The sequence below is a fragment of the Mustela lutreola genome, chromosome 10, assembly GCF_030435805.1.
Source record: "Mustela lutreola isolate mMusLut2 chromosome 10, mMusLut2.pri, whole genome shotgun sequence".
NCBI lineage: Eukaryota > Metazoa > Chordata > Mammalia > Carnivora > Mustelidae > Mustela > Mustela lutreola.
The window spans coordinates 116,739,142-116,752,845 of record NC_081299.1 but is presented as its reverse complement, the minus strand read 5'-3'; the positions used below and the strand labels follow the sequence as shown (position 1 = coordinate 116,752,845).

Genomic DNA, 13,704 nt, shown 5'->3' with positions numbered 1-13,704 from the left:
TTGAAAATATTAAACATTTAAAAAATGAGATAGAGGGCACCTGGGTGGCTCAGTCACTAAGCAGCTGCCTTTGGCTCAGGTCATGATCCCAGGGGCCTGGGATGAAGGCCCACATTCCTGATCAGCAGGAAGCCTGCTTCTCCCTCCCCCGCTCTCCCTACTTGTGTTCTCTGTGTGTGTGTGTGTGTCTCTCTCTACCAAATAAATAAATAATTCTTGAAAAAGAAAATGAGAAAGAAAAGGATCGACTTCATTGGAATAACATTTGCCTGCTACAAGTTGATTTTTTTAAAGGCAGAACAGTCTCATTTTCTGTTATTTTATTTCCCAAACCATACTAGAATGGAATGAAACCATTAAAATCCTTACTTGTGTTTTTCCCTATTATATCCCTAAAAATATGTAGTTTAATTTAAATATGAAGGAATGAGTGTCACTAACCAAAACTGATTGTTATTCTGAGCACTTCCAACATCTGCCCTAATCCCCTTTCCGATGTTAACCTTTACCCTTAATAAGGAGAGGAAGCTCTAAAGGTGGAGCCCCAGTACTGCCCACAGAAGGGCATTATTTGAAACAAAACTGGTATTTCAACTTTGGTATCAGCCCAAGTCCTACACTCTAATAAGATCTGAGAGGAGTGTCTTGATCTTCCAGGAAGGAGAGGAGTATCCTGATATCAGACCCAAGAATGGGCATATCACCTATCCTACAGAGTACACATGGAGTTTGGATCTGGAAATGGACTCCCTTAAAATGACCTGCACATGAGGATTCTTTATAGAGATTTTTTCAACTACCCTTGGGGACATGGTACCCTACACCCACAGGTGTAGACAAATATTTTACAAGCTATGCTGGGAATGAGGTGGGGAGAGAAATATGGAGGTTGTTATAGGAAGGTAGAAGGTTAAAGGAAGTCTTTGTTTTGTGTTTTTTCCTTTTGTTTTTAAGAAAAAGGTCATTTGTCTTCTGACTGGAAGGATCCATTGGAACAAGAACTTGATATTGGCCCTGGGAGTGGAGTCCTGGAGAGGGCTGGAAGGAACAAATCCCAGGCACAAGGAAGAACAAACCCTAGCTGGGGATGTCTGCTCTTCTCAATAAACCTGCTCTGTCTTCAACTCTTTCTGTGTTTCTTGTACATTTCTCCAATTACCATGTAAATTCCATGATGCCAGGGACTTTTTTGTGTCGTTCGCCACAGATTTACAAACACTCAGGGCAGTGTGTAGCACACAGTAGGTACTGACTAAATATTTGTTGAGTAAATGTCTAAAAACAAATTAAAAATGGATACAAATGTAGGTGTAGATTTGATTGGGTGGTGGTAAGATAAGGGAATTCCTGCACAAAGGGCTTTTATTTTCTTGAAGTGTGACACTAGTGATGAAGTTTTGGAACACAGGTGAGGTTTGGTGGGGTGAGGTCCAGAGCCGATGACCAAGAAAGGATTCTTGAGACGTCTTAGGTGCTAATGGTGGTTTTATTAAAACACAGGGACAGGACCCAAGGGCAGAAAGAGCTGCTCAGACAGAGGCATGGTTGACTGGGAGCTGAGGAAGGTGAGGACAAAGGGGGTGTCCAGAAGGACTGTCATATGCTAAAGAAGAATTTCAGGATAAGGGAGACCTGGTTATTGTCAAGTCAAGGCTGTTTTTGCCTCTAATGAGGGAAAGCATGAAGACAGTCAGGAGTTTCCTGGAGATATGTTACATTCCTTCTATCACACATCCTTGTCAGTGGGATTTGGGCTTAGAAGAAATTCAGTTTTATTACACTTCCCTCCCCCTTAGCCTCCCTCAATTTTATGGAGGGGAGGGTGATGTTAGGGCTTCCGGAAACTGAGGTATGGGTCTCTGGAAGTCAGGCTATTGATGAGAAAGCTTCTTCCTTCCTTGTAAGTCACTAGGACATTCGTAGATGGAGGGATACTCCTGTCCTGCAGGACTGGGATCTCTATCAGTTAAGCATCGTTTTTCCTTTAGGGCAGCCAGGAGTGCATGAGGAATGTTACACATATGGCATGGGGAGAGGGTGTAGGGTGCCAGTTTCTGCTTTGTCCTAAGCTTGCCTTCTGCTCCCTCATCCCTAGGACAGGAGCTGGGAGTGAGGTGACATAGTTCAGAAGAGGTAGGGGTAGGGATTGTTGAGGCAAGTCTTGAAGGAGGGAAAGCAAACTCACCGGAGAGACAAGGGAGTTTGAAGCCAGGGTTGAGTATCCACTGGAGAATTGTGGTCAAGTGTTTTAAAGTACAGCAGGTTGGCTCAGCTGTATGATTCCTTCCTGGTTTCTGGTGCATGCCGCTGGCATTGGTAGAATCATTTCTAAAGAAACAAAGCAAAAGAGGATAAGCCATTCTTTCACAAACGATGATGAATCAAGTTTTGAACATGCTGGGTTTTGAGGCATAGGTGGAACATCAGTGAAATAGCATGAGTAGGTAGTCAGTTACACGGGCCTGGTGGGTAGGAAAGAAACAGATGGTCGTGTATCAGTGGGAGAGATGTTGGCTAGGGAATGGGAGCTGAAACCAAGGGCACAGTTGATATCACTACAAGAGAGGGTAGCTTGGAAGAGAAAGGTTAACTGAACCCCCGGGGAAACCCTGATGGGAATGTCACATGCATTTCTCAGGCATGCCAATGTTGACACAGATTACTGTAACTCCTGGGGGCCAGAAGTCATGTCTTTGAGATTCAATCATTCTCTGCCTCTGGCATAGCGTGGGCCACATTGAAGGTAATTCTAAAATTCATTCCGATTTGATTTCATTGCACTTTTCATTTACCAGAATCTTGTCATGGTTTGCTAGTGTATCATTTTCTCGAAAAGATTAAATAAGGACCATTTTACAAATATGAGATGAATGCCTGAAGGGATTTTGTTTAATTCATTCATTAGCTCGGGAACCACTAAGATGTTACCACCACTTCAAGCAAGAATCTCAAGGCAGACACATATACAATCAGTAATACTTAAACGAATTTGCTTTGATAGATGCAAATAGATATGCAAATAGAATGCAAATGGATGCAAAACTGCCTTCTACCAAAGGAAAGGGGGTCAACTGTACTTCCAGTGGACAAAATTCATTTACATATAGCTAGACAAGATCATCTGCATCCACATCAATTATGTACAATCTATAGAGTTGCAAAATAGCTCAAAGACAAGAAAGGCACAGAATATCCCATAGAATTGGTCAGCCCAGAAGGGTACATGAGACAACACCTGTTTTCCCTTGGAAGACACTATAATCTTTTAGGTTCATTTCAATGTCTTTCGTGATTTTGCCTATGCTTTAAAAGAAAAAAAAGTTACCCTTATCATTCTTATTAGTTTGAAAAAAACTAATAAAATACTAGTCTGTTATAAAATACACATGGAAGAATGTTCTGGCACTATCATACCCAATTTGGGGTACTAACTGATTAGGAAGATGAGGCAGAATTTGGGAGCCTGTAGGATGAGTCTGTTTCCGGTTGGAATGGGAAACATTTAAGAATCAAACTAAATGATCTCAAATCCACTCTGGAATGAAACAGGTTATAAGGAAAATACAGAAGATGTTGAAATGTACCTGTTGGCTCATTGTGAGCTTTCCTGGTCGAATGGAGACCTCTACCATGATGCTTGTCCTCCATGTCCCACCCATCCCATACCTGCTATCCTGGCACCAAAGGGCCACCAGACTTTAGGCTCAGTCTGCAGTTCCAAATGGAAACCCTCTGTTCCCACAGTAGTGGACAGGATGACTCTGGTTGCTGGTGGAAGCGTCAGCTGCTTTAGTCCAACAGTTCAAGAGAGGATCAGAAGAGCATAAGGACGATATTGGAAAAAAATGCTCGGGCGAATTTCCAGAACACAGTATTTCTCTTTGCAATTTTTGAGTGTTCTGTAGCCAACCTGCCAAAAAAAATGTGAAAACTATAAATAGAGAGGAGTGGGAAGGAGAAATGAGGACCTGTCACAGTGCCAGCGAAAATAGGGAACTGAGAATTTTCCAGAGATTCAGAGTCAAAGGAGGTTAATATTTACTTAGAAAAGAAGTCGTGGGCACAAGTTCTAGGATGAAATGAAGGCAAGAGAGGGAAGTTAGGGAATCGATAGAGAGAGAGAGACTTGAAGATAAAAAAAAGTCAACTTAAAGTCTCATTCCTCATTAAGGAAAGTACAGATCAGAGAAGAGGGGAGAGACTGGGATATAGTTGATCGCCGATTGTGTCTGGCTCTGATTAGAAGCTTTGTATCCACTTTTTAATTTCATCTTCCAGCCTGTTTCCTGGATTCCAGCTTCTAATTCCTATGAAATAGGTACCATCACCAAAGACGAGAGTCAAACATGTAACAGTAGTCAAATCTTTAACAGCGCGGACAACTAACTAACCAAAAGCTGGCCTGGGGACCCCTGCAGAGTCAAGTGTTACACGCCCAGTGCCTGGATCGCGAGGCCGTGGTAGGGATCTTAGGAAGGGTTCAGGGTAGGGAGACACACCGCAGGTTCTGGCCAGAGGCTAGTCACCAAACTTTGTGTGGCTGAAGGGGTGTGTACCAGCTGAGTGTCAGCTCCCAGATGAAACTGAGGGAAATGTCCTTTGGGAAGGTTTCCGCTGACTCTCTGCCTTTCCTTCGTCCTCCCCAGGGTGTTCCATTAGCATTTGGGGTCTGGGGTCTTGCCTGTTGCTCCTGGCTTTGGTGGGCCACGCCACTGCCACAGCCAGGGCTCCACGTGGCAGTGAACTGTATGGGGTCTTGACTGTTCCCTCCTGACTCTCAGAAGGAGAACAGGTAGCAGGGATTTTCATTCTTTGTTGGCACCTACTCTCTTCAGCAACCCCAAGATCAGTACCCCAGACTGCACAAGCTCAGGTTCATGTCTTTAACAAAGGCCGGCAATAATTTCAGAAAGGAATGACAATGAAGGCAAAAAACAGTTCAACTACTCGCTCATCTGGACTTCTAGGGCAGGTGGGGTTCCCAGACAACTTTGTTCTGTCGGTCTGGCACCCTTGCCCCCCCACTCGGTGCCTTGGTGATGAGTGTGGGCCTTGCTGTTTGCGCTGCCTGAATTTGCCCTTGTCGCTTATTAGCACTGTGGCCCTAAAAGTCTGAGAGGCTAAAAGTCATGCCTCTCAGAGCCAATCGGAATAGCTTATTAGACCTATTGATTCTGGCATGGTGGGCCTGTGCGGAAATCTCTCTTCTTCATCCCTCCTCCTTCTCAGTCTTCCCCTCCTCCACCTCTTCCTCCTCCTTCTTTGATGTGTAAACCAAGGTATTTGGGGAGCAGGGAATGATGTGATGTTTGGGATTTACTTTAAAATATATTCCAGACCTCCCCTCTCTCCCAAAAACAAAAATACAGGCACTTTGGGGGCAGTAGAAGGAGGAGGGCCTATGAAACAGTTGGGGAAGCAGAGTGATAAGTACTCGGAAGGGCCGGGATCCTTCTGCTCTACACATTTTGAGAATTTTCATAATAAGAGTAAACAAACAAAGACCAAATAATGAGGCTTTCATTCCCTATATCCAAATGACCACAACAGGGCATAGAATGCACTTTCATAGTTGCTCCCCTGGCAATTTATTCTGATTCTCCAAATAAGATTCCAGCTCTCATCCTACCTGTCATAGTCTCTGGATATTGACTGCGAACGTTTTCCTAAACAAGGCCTTGCCAGGCCCACTGCTAGGGAATGTATTGTTTCAGATTCTGTACTCAGGTTTTAAAGATTTTTTTAATTTATTTATCAGAGAGAGAGTGGGGGAGAGAGTGAGCACAGGCAGACAGAATGGCAGGCAGAGGCAGAGGGAGAAACAGGCTCCCTGCTGAGCAAGGAGCCCGATGTGGGACTCGATCTGAGGATGCTGGTATCATGACCTGAGCCGAAGGCAGCTGCTTAACCAAGTGAGCCACCCAGGCATCCCTGTACTCACGTTTTTTAAAAAAAGTGACCAGTTTCCCGTTTGGAGTGACTCGAATGCAAGACTCACTGCAAGCCATTGTCTTGCTGTGTCCCATCCCTTTCTAAGGACTGCTCATGCTATCTCTGGGAGATCACAGCATTGGGAGGGGCAGCCCAGTCCTGGGCTATTACAGCAAAGCTGCAGCCTGAAGGGCGCACGTGAGATCTGTGGTTTGAGCTGTCAGAGTGTCATGGAGAAAAAAAAGAGAAATGAATCATCATTTGACCATGACATTCCCACTAAAGGGGAGGACAGTGGGAGAAAGAGCAAGGGAAGAGGAAAGAAAAATCTCAAAATAAATGTGGGGTGGACGGCAGGAGGAGGAGGGGGTCTCGGAAATTGGGGGCAGGTGTGGCTATCGAACCAACGCTAGCCACAAACACACGATTCCGCCCATTCTAGAGTGGACTGGACATAAACATGCTCGCACTTCTACTTGTCGGCTGCGTTTTGTCGGCCGGCCGGTAGCGAGGTGATTCTTTAAGAGCTCTGAGAACCCAAACTTGTGGCCGCCCCGCAGCTGAGCTGAAGTGGAGCTGGGAGCGGCCCAGACGACCCGAGGCTGCCAGCTGACCACCTTCCTCCCTACAGATCGCTGGAGCCAAGCTCAGCGGGGGAGAAGCCACGCTCGCGGGTGGGTGCAGGGGCTAAGGGCGGGAGCCGGGTTCCCACAGAGGCCTCCGCGCCCAGGCGGCTGCAGCGGCGGCACCCAGAGACAGGAGGCCTGACACCCGGACGCGCCCCCCTCTCTGGACAACCGGCCGCAGAAGTAAAGGGCCAGCATCCTGCCACGGCTATGCTTCCCCCGGGACAATCTCGGGAGAAGGTCCTGGAAGAGATTCGCAGGCCGATTTTCCGAGGGAAAGGGCGAGGTGGGGAGGGAGCGCCCCTGACCCTCCCCGCCCTCCCTTCTCCCCCTCACCGTGCATCAACAGCGTCGGGGCTGCCCTGCAGAAACGTAGGCGAGGTTGTAGTGTCGCCCTCCGCCGCATGGGGGCAGCATCACCTGCTGGCTCAACAGTAGGGCCTGCGCGCCTCTCTTGGCGGAGGCAGGCGCAGGCGGGCCTGCGGCGTCCTCTTTCATTGGCCGGGCGGGGGCGCTGCCATGTTGGAGGAAGCGGTGCCTTCTGTGTGGTGGAAACGCCGTGGCTTCACTGGTAGCGTCGGGGAGCGCAGCCTCCTACCTTTCCTCCTCGCTCGAGTGTCGGTGCTGAGAGGCGGCAGTCGGCGGGATGGAGAGAAGTAAGATGAACCTGCCCAAGGGGCCGGACTCGCTCTGCTTCGACAAGGACGAGTTCATGAAGGTGCATGCCTGGGCTCTGCTCCCCGGAGCCAGGCCCTGGGTGGCCTGCCCTCCTTGGCCCTCCGGGGCCTCTCCTCGGGCTTCTCCTGCGGGCTTCCTGGGCTGTCCCCGCCCCGGACGGGTCCTCAGCGGGGACCTCACTGCACTTCGCAGTGAGTCTCTTGGCCTCGGGTGGGCTAGGTGCAGCCTGGAGAAAGCACTCCTGTGAAATCGTGCACATTGAATGAAAAGGCCTGAAAGTTCAGGGCAAGTGGTTTTGAACTAAACGTAAAAGCCCCGGACGCGTAGGACCCGCCTCTGGTACCGTGTGGCACAGTCAGACCGCCGCTCCCCCGGCCTGACAGAAGCCTCCCAGTGCCTTGTGCCTAGAAGCTGAGCGACTGTGCGTTGAACACATCTCTGAATACACGTACTTACCAGGAATCGGGTCAAAAAGGCACTTAACCTAACGTTTATGCCTGACTTTCGTCTTAAGCTCCCGGAATGAGAAATCTGAAAGACTGTACTGTCGTTACTGGTTCTGGTCCAGTACTACAAAGCATACCAAGCTCCTTTTCTAAAGTTGCCCTACTTCTCTTGGTGAGGTCAGCCTGAAGCTGGCAGCAGATAACTGTAGGACATAAACTTACAGAATAGAAATTTAAACTGAAAAGACTTTACTGACAGGAAAGGTTCATCAGACATAGCCTTGAAAATGTCCCAAGGTTTGAATCAGAGCCAGGAGGAGCTTTATCTGTTTTCTGTATCCCTCTGGGTCTGTACTTAAACTATCAAAACGTATATGTTTAATTTCTAAGGATTGGGATTTAGTAGCTGGTTTCAGTCTTAAAAAGTTTTGGCTCTGTAGGTACCTAAAATTCTGAAAAGAGTTTGAATTTCTTACTTTTTTATGGCTTCAAGTCATAATATGTATTTTTCTTTTTTGGGTTAACCAGCTAGTTCCTTTTTGATACTTGCATTCAGATCACATCTCCCAAACTCTGGCTTTAAAAGTGCTTATGTCTGAATCCTCTGCGGTGTGGCCATATCATTTTTAATATGTAGGGATGCCTAGACGAAGGTATATTGTACTCTTGTTCTTGTATGGTGATGTTAAGCCACTGTAATAAAAGGTGTAAATTGAATGGAGTGTCTGAAGGAGCGCACAGCGTGAATTCTCGGATCCAGAAACCTTTTGTTAATGAAGGACACATGATGAGGAGAGAGGTCATTGGAAGAAGAAAAGGCACACACACAGACTTAAAGAACCTCAAAGCACGGAAGTCTCTTTAGCTTGTCTGTCTTTGGACTTAGTCAGGCTTTCTTTGGGCCTAACACTAGCATTTTCCTGCACTTCCTCGCCCCGCCATCTTTCTCACTCTGAGCTGACAGAATGCCTTTGGTCAAAGCAGCTTCGGAAAATAGAAATCTCAAAATAGCACTTCTAAAGTAGGACTTAGAGGTAGGAAGAGAGCAAACTGGGAAAGTGGCTAGAATGCCAGCAATTCCATATTCTTTCAAGGCTCTGACATTTCTGAATATAATGTACAATTTGTAGTGTTAATGAACGTGACCCCTTCATACATAGAAGGAAAATACATGGAACAGCTGTTCTGTGTAAAGTGGTATTGATCTTCTATGTGGGAGCTGGAGATAAAGGTTATATGCAATTTGTGTTTCCGTCAGAGAGATGTTTTGTTAAGTTACAGTTCCGAGGCAGAAATGAGTGGAGAGCTTGCTGTCGGGGTTGTATTTCTACATAGGTGTCTTGTTTGGCACATTTTGGAATGAGACTGAGATGGTAGAAAGGGAGATGTGGTGGGGCTGCGGGTTGCACCTTGGACACTGCATACATTGAGGGGTCCACGTTGATGCAGTCTTCACGGTAGAGCTGCAGTCAGGTTTACAGCAGGAAGTTGCATGGTCATATCTGTTGAGTTCGAGCTGACTGGTGGCAGGAGACTGTTTAAAAAGTCATGTTTATGAGATCTAATGAGAAATAGAAGGGGAAAGGTATGCAAAAGAGGTAGGTGATCAAAGTGCAGGAATGGCAGATGGGGAAGGGTCACCTGGGGCAGAGGCACTGGCAACATCATACTTTGTCGGCTTAGAAATATGAAAATCCTTTGGGTTGACAGCCAAATAATAGATGAGCAGGACATAAGGTATTGGTAGTAGGGGGAGAAAGTGGCATAACAGATAAATTAGACCATTTACATGGGTGTGCTACTGACATCACATGTAGCCTTCCTCTTCCATCTCAACATATGACTTCATCTCCAGTCGTACAGAAAAATTAGCAGCCATCCCACAGGACCTCCTCCATCCTGCTGATCATGATCCCATTCTTGTATTTGTCCCCTTCTCCTCCTCGCCTGGTACGGGGAGGGGCTCTCCTTCCTCCTCAGGTTCAGTCTCCACTCTGGCTCAGAGTCCATGCCCTCCCGCCCTTCCAGGAGCCTGCGAGGATCCTCTCCCCTTCACTCCTTCCCATCATGCGCTCCTGTTTGATTCTCTCCCACTTGACTGCCCCACCTCTAGGTATTGCCCTGTCACTGTCGCGCATCACAGCCAGTGCTCAGGGGTTGACTTGACTTTCCCACCTTCCACCCTTCAGGCCCTGTTGTTCCACTAAAGAGTTCTTACCAAAACTGTTTCTAAGTCAGCGCACCTGACCTTTCTCTGTCTCCTTACTCGTCATCGCAGTAGACCAAATGCTCTGCATTGCTTCCTGTCTTTCTTCTACCTCTCTGATGTGTCTCCTGTGCAAAATCATGCTCCTGGTAGCCACTGAATGCTAATTATGGGCTCAGCCCCGTGTTCCTTTCTTTCCCTAGATGACCTTTTGTGCAGCTTCATGACCACCTATCAGCAGGTCAGGCAGATTCCTGTCTCTGGCCCACACACCTCCGGAGCACCAGTTCTGTGTATCGGACTTGCTGACCTTTCTTCTCGGATGTGTCTGTGGCCCCTCAGACTCATCAGGTTCAAGACGGAATTCATGAGCACCTCCTCCACTGAAAACCACCTTTCTTATTCTATTGCCTCTCTCAGTAAACACTTCATCCGTTTAGCCTGGAGTCGGGAAACCAGAAGTCAACTCCTACTCTGTCACCTTTCCAAACTCTAGTCTGTCACACCAAGTCCTGTGGATTTCGCTTCCTAAACCTCTTGAGTCCATACACATCTTTCTATCTCTTCTCGTACCTTTGCAGTGCGCCCTTGCCATCACACCGTAGAAGCTTCTCACCCAGTCTCCATGCGCCTTCTTTGTCTTTCTGGCCCCTGGTCTACACTGCAGGCAAGCCACTCTTGTCAGAATGCGGATGTGATCTTGTATGTACCAGGTGACTGGTCAGTCCACCAGCTCTTGAAAAACCATTTTCCCACGCACTCGAACGTATTTCAAAGAGAATCAGTCCCCCATGGGGTAGTTTTCCTTGGTAGACAGTTTGTTTCTGTGCTGAGCCAGTCTGCCTCCTTCGAACTTTTCTGTGTCAGTTCCTCTCTGGAACCTGTGGCTTCGTTGGCACCCCGGGTAGGCACATGATGACCTTTTCCATGAGAAGTGAAGGCAGGAGCCCTCTGGACGGTGAATGTATGTACCCTCATGTTCCATAGGTAAAAGAACTGTGTGTGGGGGTGGGGGGGTAATCCTTAAGGCTCCTCCCTGTTCTAATTCGGTGAAATGGGAATTTTGAGACAGGCAGCAGGTCCTGTGTGTCCTTGTTTGCAGGGAGCATGCATTCTGATGGACAAAACGGAAAAGGGGAAGAATGAGCAGCTGCTCAGATCTGTTTGTACTGTGCTGGCTGATTAGCTGTGACCTGCAGATGTGGGTCCCATCCTCGGCTCTGCTCTCTGCCTGCTTATGTCTGACTTGGGGCAAATCACTCGCCTCCGGCCTTCTGTTTGCTTGTTAGTATAATGAGGTGGTGCTTATCTATGTGATATTTGCCGGCTCCTCTGAAAAGACTCTAGTCCATCCTGGCTTGCAGATAAGGAAACTGAGGCCTGAGGTGTGATGACTTCCTTTAAAGCCACACAGCTAGTTGGGGCCAATCACAGGCCAGATCTCCTGACCCCCACGCATCAGTCCTTGGAAATCCTACTGTAATATGTTCCTTTCCAGAGGCCACAGGTGGGAACTGAGGGAAGTGGGACAATCAGAACATTAAGAATAGCCCAGAAGATGGCACAATGTCCGCATGCCTTGGCACCTGCATTTCACCAATAGGGCCACCTCTTACCTTAGAAGAAGTTCCCACAGGGCTGGTGATCTGGATGCCTGGCCTGGAGTTTAGCTACGGTAAATAGGACCAGAGGGAAGTGATGGCTGTTTGAGGTGGACTTTGTTGACGGTGGCTGGAGATAGCAGCTGACAGAGGAGGAAGGGGGAAGAGTGACAGATGGCAGATAGATGCAGGCCTGCAGGTCAGCCACTGTTGCCCAGGGTCACCCATCCCCAGGAGCTGTCTTTGTATCACAGGAGCTGAGTGCTTACCCTGTGGGTTCTTAGTTCAATGTCACGTCTTGATGACAAGATTCCATACTCTTCCTCATCAGTTTGAGACAGACATCGTAATGAAATTGTAATTAGCCAAATATAGAATGTAAGCCTGGAACTCATTTTATAGAGATATTTTCTTATCTGAACTACTTTCCCTGATGATAGAGGAGTTGTGACGATGTAACATCAGATATAGTTTATCTGATTGGCACTTGTAAGAAGAGTTCCCGGCAAAAAAGAACAGTTTTTTTGTTGTTGTTGTTGTCCTCCCTTTTGATCTTTTCCATTCCTTTTTTTTTTTCCTTGTGAGCAGTCATCTGATTTATAAAAAGATGCAACAAAAAGTAAAATGGTACAAGATAATCAGTTTCAAAACATAAAAAAATGAGTGTCTTTAGCCATAGCTCAGAACAGAGGAACTGGGTAAGGAGAATTGCTTGTATGAACTGGCAACAGGAAAAGTTGGTAAAGGAGAGCTGAGGAACTCTATTAAGACATAGGAGTGAGGGGCTCCATCATCATCTGGCATTCGCTCAGTGTCGTCTATATGGTTAGAGATGTCCATTATGGTAACTCCAGCAATCTTCTGGGTCTGGGTCAGCTGATGCCACAGTGTAACACTCTGAATTACTTCCGTACTGAGCAGTCATCTGCATAGTTTGTCTTGTGTGCGTGGTAATTGTTTGAATCTTGTCTCTTTCGCAATCCTTAGAGCCTCTTGATACTTTCACCCCGGTTTCTCAGTTTCAGCCACTACACAGTCAGTTGTACAACTGGTACAGTTGGCACACAGCCCGTCCGTACCTAACCCTGGCTTTGACCTTAATACTGACCCTAACCCTGACTGTAAACCTAACTCTGACCCAATCCGTGATCCTGAACAGAATCGTAACCGTAAAGCTAACCCTGATCCTGAACCTGCTCATGAAACACAACATAAACATAAAGCTGACCTTACCGTAACCATGAACCTAACCCTGACCCTGACCCTTCCCTGACACTAAACCTGTCCCAAACCTAACCCTGACCCTGACATGAACCTTTCCCCCCAACCAAAACTTGAACCGGACCCTAAATCTGACCATGACCCTGCCTGGACCTAAACCTAACCGTCAGCCTAACACTGAACCTGACCCTGACTGTGACCGTAACGTTAACCCTGACCCTACTGTGATCCTGACCCTAAACCTAACCATGAACCTAACCCTAACCCTGACCCCTACCCTAAGCCTTTCACTAACCCTGACCCCAAAGAAGTCTAACCCCAACCCTGACCCTACGTCTTTCTTAACCCTAACCCTAACACTAAGCTGGTCTAAACCCAGCTCTGTTCCCTCCAGCGGGGACAACAGCTGCACCCAGGCCTCCCAGGGGCTGGGGGGAGGCTGTATGGGGGTCACTGGATGGGCACTGCATTGAGTGGAGTGTGAGCCTTGAGCAGCTTGGAGACCGGCGGCTCAGGGAGCTCTGGTGCAGCAGGAAGTTCGGTAAGGAGCCCCCAGGCAGTGGTGACCTCACTTCCCTGATGACAGAACCCAATGCAATTGGAACCCACGTATCACGGCACCCCATAACAGATAAAACCCCCTATGCAGATCATTTCTAGGCACATCCTAAAGGAAGCGACATGTTCTTCTACTGTACTGAAACCCAGAGGATACAGGGAGAAGTGAGCTCGCGCGCCAGACACATCCCCTCCCTGGCAGGTCATATCAGGTTTCCCCAACGCCGCAGTCCCTTTGGCTAATAAAATCAAAAGGTGACACCAGGGGGCTCAGAGTCAGAGAGTCCCACACCTTCTGATCTATGGGTGTAGCCCTAGGTCTCCTCCCTGTCTCTGGGTGTCTGTGTGTCTGTGTGTAAAGAGGACATGGCCATGCCATCTTGGGTGGAGATGCCCCAAGCAGGATGAGCTGATGAGGGGTTAGATGTCTGGTGGGT

The 13,704-nt window shown here is 47.6% G+C and overlaps 1 long non-coding RNA gene across 1 annotated transcript; it reads right to left on the bottom strand.

Moving 5' to 3' along the window:
• Positions 1–1,478: 1,478 nt before the first annotated feature.
• LOC131810138 (uncharacterized) lies at positions 1,479–6,999 on the bottom strand. Its single transcript, XR_009345436.1, has 4 exons — positions 6,894–6,999; positions 3,667–3,910; positions 2,186–2,328; positions 1,479–2,103 (listed from the first exon to the last, which is right to left on the bottom strand). It is a non-coding gene; the product is annotated as an uncharacterized LOC131810138 (long non-coding RNA).
• Between the last annotated feature and the right edge of the window lie 6,705 nt (positions 7,000–13,704).